This window comes from Acomys minous (genome assembly GCF_964271855.1).
Source record: "Acomys minous genome assembly, chromosome: 8".
NCBI lineage: Eukaryota > Metazoa > Chordata > Mammalia > Rodentia > Muridae > Acomys > Acomys minous.
The window spans coordinates 46,549,492-46,560,408 of NC_140489.1; the positions used below are offsets into that span (position 1 = coordinate 46,549,492).

General features: G+C 46.5%; 1 long non-coding RNA gene across 1 annotated transcript in view; it reads right to left on the bottom strand.

The window, feature by feature from the left end:
• Positions 1-10,153, bottom strand: part of LOC311602822 — a 71,205-nt gene extending 61,052 nt beyond the window's left edge. The window contains exon 1 of the long non-coding RNA XR_014780860.1: positions 9,757-10,153. This is a non-coding gene — a long non-coding RNA (uncharacterized lncRNA). The remainder of the gene's footprint in view (positions 1-9,756) is intronic.
• Between the last annotated feature and the right edge of the window lie 764 nt (positions 10,154-10,917).

Genomic DNA, 10,917 nt, shown 5'->3' on the forward strand with positions numbered 1-10,917 from the left:
CGGAAACACTAATCTTGTTGATGATATGGCTCTTCGCACCAAGGCCCAGGAGAACTGAGAGGAAGGAGAGGAAACAAAGCAGATGTCGCTGGGATCCAGTGGGGACCTCATTTTAAAGTGAAGAGAGCTTTCTGCACTAGACTGTGGAGTCAAATGGCTTGAAGGGGAAAAACTGCTGGTGCCTCTGCAGTGAAAAGATGCTCACAAGCTTTTTCAATTTTGCCTCTTTACTTCGTATACTGAAGCTCATAATAGCATTCAAATGGCCAAGCTTGAAGCCTCCAATTGCTACTGAGAAGTGCTTGCAATGGCAGGAGAGCCAACATCTATAGATTCAGACATAAAATGTGTCTGAATCATCAGCTCTGTGCTAATTGTTTGAGAAATTTAAAACAACACAGTTAATTCCTTCCATTTATGGCGGTAAACCGTCTGTCCTCTCCCTCCTGGTCTGGCAGCTTGCAGGCTGGCTGCTCCCCATGTGGACCTGCAGAGCGTTTATTAAGTGTAGACTCCTGACCTGACCTTTAGACCAGTGGTTCTCAGTCTTCCAAACTCTGTGGCCCTTTAATATAGTTCCTCATGCTGTGGTGACTGCCTCCTCAACTCCACCCCTCAACCATAAAGTTCTCTTCGGTGATACTTCACTGCTCTAATTTTGCTACTGTCATGAATTGTTTGGAACCAGAGGTTTGCCAAAGGGATGGTGACCCACAGGTTGAGAACTGTTGCTTTAGACTGTGCCTCCAGAGGGCCTGGAAGCTAAGTGCTCACTAGGCTGTTTCTTTCTTTTTATTTTATTTTATTTTATTAATTTATTAATATTACATCTCAATGGTTATCCCCTCCCTTGTATCCTCCCATTCCTCCCTCCCTCCCTCCCTCCCATTTTCCCCTTACTCCCCTCCCCTATGACTGTGACTGAGGATGTCTTCTTCCCTCTGTATATGCTCATGGGGTATCAATTCTCTTCTTGGTAGCCTGCTATCCTTCCTCTGAGTGCCACCAGGTCTCCCCATTCAGGGGACGTGGTCAAATATGAAGCACCAGAGTACGTGTGAAAGTCAGATCCCACTCTCCACTCAACTGTGGAGAATGTTCTGTCCATTGGCTAGATCTGGGTAGGGGTTTGAAGTTTACGGCCTGTATTGTCCTTGACTGGTGCCATAGTTTGAGCTATGCAGCCTAAAGAGTACTCTCAGGAGTCCAAAGAGGAAATGCAGGAAGAAGGAAACAGCACATCTCAATGGGGGGTGGGGGTTACGGAAGGAACAGTGTGGCAGGAGACTTCTGCTCTGGCAGGAAGTAGAACAAGAGTACAGCGCTGAGGCTGGGGAGTGAAACTAGCCATCTGGAGCTATACAAGGCTAAGGGGCTGGCTGGCTGGCAGGAATGAGTGCCACTGAGGCACAGGCACAATCTGTCTAGGGTCAGGGCAATGGGAAGACAAGTTCAGATGCGGGTCCTTGGATGCCACGGTGACATGCCCAACTGGAAGGCGGTAGGGTTAGGGTAGGAGAGCCAATCGGGTTCTCACACTTTATGGAGTGTGCGCCCTACGATGGGTAAGGATGGACAAGTATCAGGGTGCAACAAAGTCACCCCCAGAGCCCTAGTGTTCAGAAATGAGACCCGGACTTGCCTAGTGAGCTCCTTCTCACTAGCCCCTCCACAGTCCAGGAAGACCAAAGGGTCGGGGGAGAGTCTTCAGGCTAACACAGTTCAAATCTACCCCAGGGCGAAACGGGCTTTATCTGCAGTTTGACTGCCAGCTCCATGCCTAGGAGTATGGCTCATAGATTTAGGAGGAAAGAGTCCTCAAAACCGCACAGGGTCCCCTGGCTCCAGAGCTGTGTCCTTTGTCCCCTTTGCTGGCGGTCCTCAGTGGTCTCATTAAGGAGATGGCTGAGATAGCAGCTGTTAGACATTACTGTCTGTCCTCCCTCGTGACTCTCTGACTGCCTCCCTCCTTTCAGCTCTCACTGGCTTTATGGGCCCCAGTGCCTCTCTAACCCCATGTCAACAGGCCCACAGGGGCACTGCTGGCTCTCAACCCGTATTCTAGCATCCTGAGGGTGTTAGGGATGTTAGGATGAGGCGGAGGGACAGAGGAGACTGTCCTTTTCATTTTGCTGAGCTCATTTCATCTCCTCACCCTCCAGGGTGGTCCAGAAGGTCCCCTAGCAGGCTTCCTGGAGACCAGTGGAAGGAACCTCTCTTCCACTTTCCTGCCTATCTCCAGACTCCAGCCTGCAGGGAGGAAAGTCAGACATCACCCAGCTGTGCAGCTCCTCCCCTCCCACTTCCACTGGTTTATTCAGGCTGAAGGGCAGGCAGGCTTCCGCGATCCCAGGCCTTTACTTCTGAACTGCACACAGCCTTGCTGCTGAGCACTGGTATATAATAAACACTGCCTGTTTTATGGCAGGAATTTATAATCTTCCGGGCCAATCCTTGCTGTGTAAATGGAAACCAAAAAACATTTATAAAATCTCTTGCCTCCCTCTAAGGCACACTTTAAATCCTCTCGGCAAAACTCTTTTTCTTTTCTTTATTATTATTTTTTTTTAATGTCAGGAACCGGATCTTGACTTTTTAATATTTATTTTAGTCAGTTAGTTTGACTTGCATTTTTAAAAGACAGTTATAATCAGGGGAAGAAGAGAGAGAGAGAGAGAGAGAGAGAGAGAGAGAGAGAGAGAGAGAGAGAAAAGCACATTGCTTTTTTCCAAATCACATCCATTATTGCTACTGGGGGAAGCTACCTGGATGTTCCGGGTGAGACAGCTGTAGCTTGCTATTATCAGAGAGGAGTAGGGAGCAGGAAGGAAGCAGATAAGGAAATATTTCCCAAACAGAACCTACAGAATTGGCCAGTGCATCTGACAGTAGAGGACACGAAAGAACCGTGTAAGAGTGACACTCGGTGGGCCGCTTTCTGGGACACGATTCTTAGGCTAATGTGAGAAAAGCAGGGACTCTGGTTTTAAACAACTTAAAATTCCAGTGAGAGGCAGGCATGGTGGCACACGCCTTTAATCGGGGGCAGAGGTAGTTGGATCTCTGTGAGTTCACAATCAGTCTGATCAACAAAGTGAGTTCCAGGCCAGCCAAGGCTACACAGTGAGACACTGTTTCAAACAAACAAACAACAAAATAAAAATAAACTATAAACATATGAAATTATCAAATAACAAAATTAATCAACTAAAAGAAAAAAATTAAAATTCCAGCAGCCTATAGATGGTGCCTTGTTTAGCACACAGAAGGAAGACAGCCTCTCCCTGCCTGTGGCCAGTGCAACCAGGGCCCAGAGTCTCCGTAAATCAACTCTTATCAGGACAAAAAAAAAAAAAAAAAAAAAGAAAGAAAAAAAGAAAAGAAAAAACAAATCTCAACCAGACCCCAAGACTACCCGAGGCAAACTCTGGGGTTTCACAGAACATTTTAAATCTAGGCAAGGCCACCTCATGACCACCGTGAATTTAGCTTTGACCAAGGGGAGAGAAGAGGTGGGGATTTAGAACTGTTCCATCGCTGTTCTTTGAATTTTTATTCCAGAGGAACTTGCAGGTGTTTGTTGGAAACAGTTATAGAGAAAGCCACCCGCAAGGCAGGAAACCGGCAAGAACAACGCTTGTTTCTGAGGCTTCAGCTGACAGCGGTACCAGGATTTTAACACACAACACAGGGATTTTGTATCCGGGAAGCTAGCTGCCTGGAGGGTGGGCTCTCCAGCTACTCAGAATAACCCATGGTTTAATTTGAGACCCTGTACCTTAACCGTTTTGTTTGTGTGTTTGTTTGCTAGGTAGATAGGATCGAGGAGAAAAGAATTCATAGACAGCTTTAACTGCCAGGCAAGGATGGGGGGCGGGGGGGGGGGGGGAATGGGGCGGGAGGAGCAGAGAAATGAGTTTAAAAAAAAAAAAAAACCTGAAAGGCTATTTGCAAGGAAACAGCTCCACCTGCTGGTGCATTTCCATGGGTTACAGATGCGAATAAGTGAGTCTCTATCAACGAGGCCTGAGTCCTTTACCAGGGTTTTGTTGTTTTTTTAAAACTACTTAACAAACTGTAACCTTCGAGCCCCCTCTAGAGGCCAATTCTTTTATGTCTTCCTTTCTTTTCACATCTTCATTTCGTTTTGGGGAGCACTTAGTCTAACCAGTGCAGTCTGTGTAACCATGGGTGTGGAGCTGGAGTCTGGTGGGTACACAATTAATGTTCAGTGGTACCGGGCACGCCCCGCGGACCCCTCCCCTTTCGATGACTGGTGATTGATTGGCAGGGCCAGTCTTGTGTGGGACCTGGACAAATTACCAGTTACTGTGAGTTAAGGATTGCAAGGGTTGCATCTATCTAAAGGATAGCATTTCCCCGGCCCTTCACTCCATCTTTGAAACTCTTCATTCTGCCTTCCCCCTCTTCCACAATGCTCCCCAAGCCTTAAAGGAGTTGGTGCAAACGGCTTGTTTAGAGCTGATGCCGGCTCCTCTCAGCAGCCGTACAACACGCTACCGCGCTCTGAAAGCCAGCCAGCTGGGGAGGGGATGAGAGGACAGTTTTGGCTCAGCTCTCTTTCTTTACACAACCAAGATGTGCCGTGTCTTCTACAGTGTGGCTTTACCCTCTTATTTCTGGTTAGGCAACCAAGAGAACCGGCGGGAGCCTGTATTGCTCTAGAGGCTTCCAATGTATCCTACAGCTCCTGGGTAAGCGTCCCACACCGGAACTGGGAACTGTATTTAGTAACACACTGCCTGGAGGAGCAGCCCCATGCAGCCCAGCAGGGCTTCAGCCTGCTTCCGCTTTCGTATGTTTTGTTATAAGATAGCAGGCTTTCCCATGTGTTCTTTTTGCTGTCTTTGTCCAAGTTAATCCTCCGCCCTTAACACCATCACCTCCCCAGTCCTCTCGCCTTGGTTAAACCTTTCCATCCACAGTATTTCTCCTCTATAATTTGCATCTCTCCTCTATAATTATACCTTGCTTATGTTCTTACTATCCCCCATCACTTAAGGCAACCACACACGCAACTACACACACACACACACACACACACACACACACACCTCTTCCTAGTTTCCTGGCTTTCGCAGGTACTCCTTGTTAAACAAACAATAACAACAAAAGCCTTAAACACCAGGAGAACAAACAACCCAATTAACCAGTGGGCTTCAGAACTAAGCAGAGAGTTCTCAAAAGATGAAATGCAAGTGGCAAGCTAACACTTGAAATGGTCTTCAGCATCCTTGGCTGTTAGGGAAATGCAAGCTAAACTATTTAAAGATCCTGTTCATCCTGGTCAGAAAGGCCACCATAAAGGTCAGGGCTCTCTAGGGAACAGAACTGGAGGAGGGAATGTGTATCAGAAAGGGTCTTTATTAGATTGGCTTGCAAGGCACCATCTGGGTAATCCAGCAATGGCCACCTCACACCAGAAAGGCCAAGAACCTAGTAGTTGCTCGGTCCCCATGGCTGGATGTCTAAGCAGTCCCGATCTGGCGCTGAAGGCCCAGAAGGTTCCAGGAGAGCCACCAGTCTTCATTTCACATTGGGAGGCAAAATCTAGGTCCTAACATCCACAAAGGAACGCAGTGAGGTAGATGAACCTGCCAACAAGAGTGAAAACAAGTGGGCAAAGGCAAAGACTCTTTCATCTTTTATCCAGGCTGCCACTGAAAGCTGCTGCGCACATTTAGGGTGGGAAACCCCACTCCAAATAATCTGATCAAGAAAACCCCTCATGGAGGTACTCAGAAGTTCGCCATCAGTTAATCACAGATCTAGTTGAGTTGACAGTGAAGATGAGCCATCACAAATGGCACAACAAATTCTGGTGTGTATGTGGGGGAAGCAGATCCGCTATACATGGTGGGTGGGAGTGTAGACAAGTGCAGCCGCTTTAGAAATCAGTATGGGAGTTACTCAAAAAAGCTGAAAATAAAGCCCGGTGTAGTGGCGCACGCCTTTAATCACAGCACTCGGGAGGCAGAGGCAGGCGGATCACTGTGAGATCAAGGCCAGCCTGGTCTACAAAGTGAGTCTAGGCCAGCCAGGGCTACACAGAGAAACCCTGTCTTGAAAAACAAAACAAAGCAAAACAAAAAGCTGAAAATAAAGCTACCCTTTGACCCAGCTATACCACATCCTGTTATATACCCCAAGGACTCTACTCCCTACTCCAGAGATACCAACATATATGTGTGTTCATTGTTGGCCATTGACAGCAACTAAGAAATGGAAGCTAGCTCGCTGTCCATGGACTGATGGATAGTGAAATATGGTTAACGTGCACAATGGAATTTTATTCAGCTGTGAAGAAAAATGAAATGTATGAGGAAATGGGTGAAATTGGGGGGTGGGGTGGGGAAATTATACAGAATGACGTCACTTAGATCCAGAAGGAGAAATGCCTCATGGCCAGTCTGTCTCATAGGCAGATGTTAGCTGCAATTTTATTTTGTGGGCACCTTCAATACTTTAAAAGGAGCCAGTATTAAAATAGAAGGAGAAAAATAAAAAACAAAAACTTACTATGCCTCTGCCCCTTCCTATGGACTCTGAAATTTGAAACGCCCAAATGAGCTTGACTTTGTAAGTAATACCATGTCTGTGGCACTAACAGATTCTTAATCCTGACGTCATGAGAAAATATGTACTATAGCATATTGGCCTTTACTGATCTTCTTGCCCAGGCTGTTGGGCATGGTTTCTGGATGAACAGGTCCCTTAAGACGGAATTCCTCTCAACCCAGTGGCAAGTCATTTCAGTACACGCTTGGGCTTCGCTTCAGGTTTTCTGAAGCTGGACAAGGATGTCATCATTCCTAGGCGACTTTGGTCTCTGAATCAGATCCACGGGGAAGGTAAGTACCTTGTAATTCTAGTAGTTGTGCACTGGCAGTAATCACAGTGTTAGCATTTGTCCACCCAGATCCAGCAGCCGAATTTCAGAAACACGACAATAAAGCGTAATAAAGTGTAAGCGTGGGAGCCAAGCTTCAAGGTTTCAGTACAGCGATTCAGGGCAGCACTGCGACTGGTTTACAAAGCTCAATCAGTCCTAATGGCTTTACAGTGGGACAGACCCTGGCAGTATCTCACAGCTGTGGGTTCAGTCTGGGTAACAGTGTTTTATAAGTACCCAACTGGAAGGTAAATTTCTCTAGCATTCAAGATTATTGCTGCAACAGTTAACTGTTCTTGAAGAACGAACACCAGAATGTCATCCGGCCAGCGGCAATGGACTGACGGCATAAAGTCCTCTGGCGTTTTCTATATACTATGAACAACCACACTGTGACAAAGTATAAGAGAATGATCCAAGTCTTTTAAAAAGAAATTTTTAAAAAACAAAAGAAATAAAAGCAATATAAGTAAGAAGTCAAATTATCCCTATTTGCAGATGACGTGGTCCCGTACTGAAAGACACTAAAAGTTATGCCAGAAAACTCTTAAAACCCATCAGTACTTTCAGCCAAGCAGCAATTACAAAAGCCAGCAGTTTTCTCATATTATCAAACTTTCTAAGAAAAAGATTAGAGGGGGAAAGTAATTTACAACAGCTTCAAAATAATAAACAAATAAACAACACAAGAATAAACATAGCCAAAAAGCTAAAAGATAGCTGAAGTAAAAACTGTTACCACTGAATAAAGAAACTGAAGAAGATGTTAAAAAAAAATGGAAAACCACCACATCCCATGCTCTTCAATAGGCAGAATTAATATTGCAAAAACCATATCACCAAAAGCAGTCTACAGGTTCAGTGCAATCCCTATAAAAACTTCAATCACATTCTTCACAGAAGTAGACAATAATCCTAAGATTCATACAGAAGTTCCCAAGACTCCAAACAGGCCGAGCAGGAAGAACAATGTTGGAAATATCACACTATCTAATCTCAGATTGTACTATGGATCCTTAATAACATTATTGGCACAAAACAGGCCACACAACACAAGCCAGTAGAAAAGAACAGAGAATCCACCCGCAGCCACCCTCAGCCACCTGCAGCCACCTGCAGCCACCCACAGCCATCTATAGCCACCCACAGCCACCTGTAGTCATCTATAGCTAGCCACAGCCACTGGTACCCACCCACAGGCACCTACAGCCATCTACAGGCACCCACAGCCACCTGCAGCCACCTACAGCCACCCACAGCCACCTGCAGCCACCTGCAGCCACCCACAGCCATCTATAGCCACCCACAGCCACCTGTAGTCATCTATAGCTAGCCACAGCCACTGGTACCCACCCACAGGCACCTACAGCCATCTACAGGCACCCACAGCCACCTGCAGCCACCTACAGCCACCCACAGCCACCTGCAGCCACCTACAGCCACCTGCAGCCACCCACAGCCACCTGCAGCCACCTACAGGCACCCACAGCCACCTACAGCCACCTACAGGCACCCACAGCCACCTACAGGCACCCACAGCCACCTACAGGCACCTACAGCCACCTGCAGCCACCTACAGCCACCTGCAGCCACCCACAGCCACCTGCAGCCACCTACAGGCACCCACAGCCACCTACAGGCACCTACAGCCACCTACAGGCACCCACAGCCACCTACAGGCACCCATAGCCACCTATAGGCACCTACAGCCACCTACAGGCACCCACAGCCACCTGCAGCCACCTGCAGCCACCTACAGCTACCTACAGCCATCTAAAGCCATCTGCAACTGCCTGCAGCCACAAACGGTCAAAAAGTATACATTTAAGGAGCAGTTTCTTTTAACTAATGGTGCGGAGGAACAGCCCAGAAGAGTGAAATGAGATCCCTTACACTTGGCATAAACAATCAATTCTAAAGAGATGAAGGTAATAATGTAAGACTCCCAAACTACCAACTGCCGGAAGTAAACACAGATAAAAACCAATTTATGAGACCGGCATAGACAAGGACTGTCTGAAGAACTGCAGCAGCACAGGAAAAAATTCCAATGATTGACAAGTGGGAATACATGAAACTGAGGTTTTGCATGGCAAATTGCAAGAGCGAAAGACACCTTACAAAATGGGGAAATTTGCTGTCCATTTTATGCCAGAGACTTGATATTTCCAATATACAAAGGAACATGAAAATTAAATGCCAAAACAAATATTCCATCAAGCAAATGGAGTAATAAACCAGAGAGATGACTCTCAAAAGATGAGGCACAAATGGCCAATAAATACTTTGGAAAAAATATTCAACATCTGTAGTGATCAGGGAAAACAAATTAATAGTGCATAAAACCAAGCCTAGTAGTACATGCCTGTAGTCCCAGCTGACAAAAGCAAAGCAATTTAAGGAAAGAAAATTTCCCTTTGGCTAAAGTTCAAGGGGAGGTCATGGCACAGGGCAGGGCAGCAGGATCCTGAGGTAGTTGGTCACACCAAATCCATTATGTCCATGGTCAGGAAGCAGAGCCCGATGCTGCTCCTTTTCATGCGGTCTGTGACCCCAGCCTACAGGACGGCGCTACCCATACGTATAGGGTGGTCATCGTACCTTTACCAATCACTTTTAAATTCGGCCCCAACCAAAGTCTCAGGACATGGGGGGAAAGTACAGCTACATTCTTTGCCAAAACGTAGCTGGTACGGCCTATGTATAGCTAGGCCTCCACCATCCACCTTTCTCTCAGCATTATCACCTCTCAAACTCCCACCAGACCGGCTCATTAGCTCTGCTTGCAGCGCTCTAGTTCTTTAGCCCGCAGCTGCAAACTCTTCCGCATTCCTCTCACCTACCAGTTCCAAAAGCCGAAGAACCACGTGGTCAAGGTTATCGCGGCAAGGACTCCACTTCCCAGTGTCAATCTTCGATATCCGCTAAGGCACTGGGCAAAAAGACCCAGGCAAAAGGAGTCTATGAAAGGGGGTTATTTTGACTCACAGTTTGAAGATAACACCCATCGTTACAGCGGAATCACGGCAACGGGCACTCGAGAGTCAGAGTGCAGAGGGTCGCGCTGCAGGCATAAGTCAGGTGCGGAGAGAGGTGAATGCTGGCTCAGCTTGCTCTCTCCATTTTATTCGTGCTGGGACCCTAGCTCACGTGTTGCTACTACCCGCATTCAGGGTGGGTCCTTCCCACCTTAATTAGCAAATCCCTCATAGACGAGCCCAGAGACTTGTCTCCTGAGACTTGTCATCCAGAATTCTGGGTGTCAGTCATTATGAACCATCACAACCATTTACAAATCGGAGGTCATCCTGTTCTACATAGCCAGACGCTGTCTCAAGTACACAAGGGGGGGGGCATGTAACGTTTCACATACGCAAATAAATAAATGGCTATAATAAGATAGAATTGAGAGGAAGCTCACAGTGGAATACACAGCAGCAAATGAATTGAACTGCATTATAATATGGCCATATGAAGGAGAAAAGAAGGATCACAACAAGTACTGTGGCCACTATAAAAGGTTAAAACAAACGAAAAACCAACTGTGATTATGTGAATGTGTGTGTTTTTTTATGCACCCATGTATTGCCAAGCTCTGTCTTCTGTGAGGGTCTATGTATTATTATTATTATTATTATTATTATTATTATTATTATTATTATTATTATTATTATATCACTGTTGGTGGACCGCCTGAGGGAAAGAAAACCCCAAAGGAGTGCAGTTTTGTTTGGGCTCACAGTTTTGAGACCTCAGTCTCATTGTTGCTTGGTCCCACAAGCTTGGGAGAATACCACAGTGGAGCATGTTAACAGTTCACATCACAGTTACCAAGAAACAAAGAGTGAGTCAGAAAGGGCCCAGGGAAAAGTTACCCTCAGGACCCACACATAGTAGTCTGCTTGCTCCTGCCAGGCTCCACCTCCCAGCATTTGGAAACCTCCCCAGAATAGTGCCACTATCTGGTGACCAGGTATTCAAAACACAGGACTATGGGAGGCGTT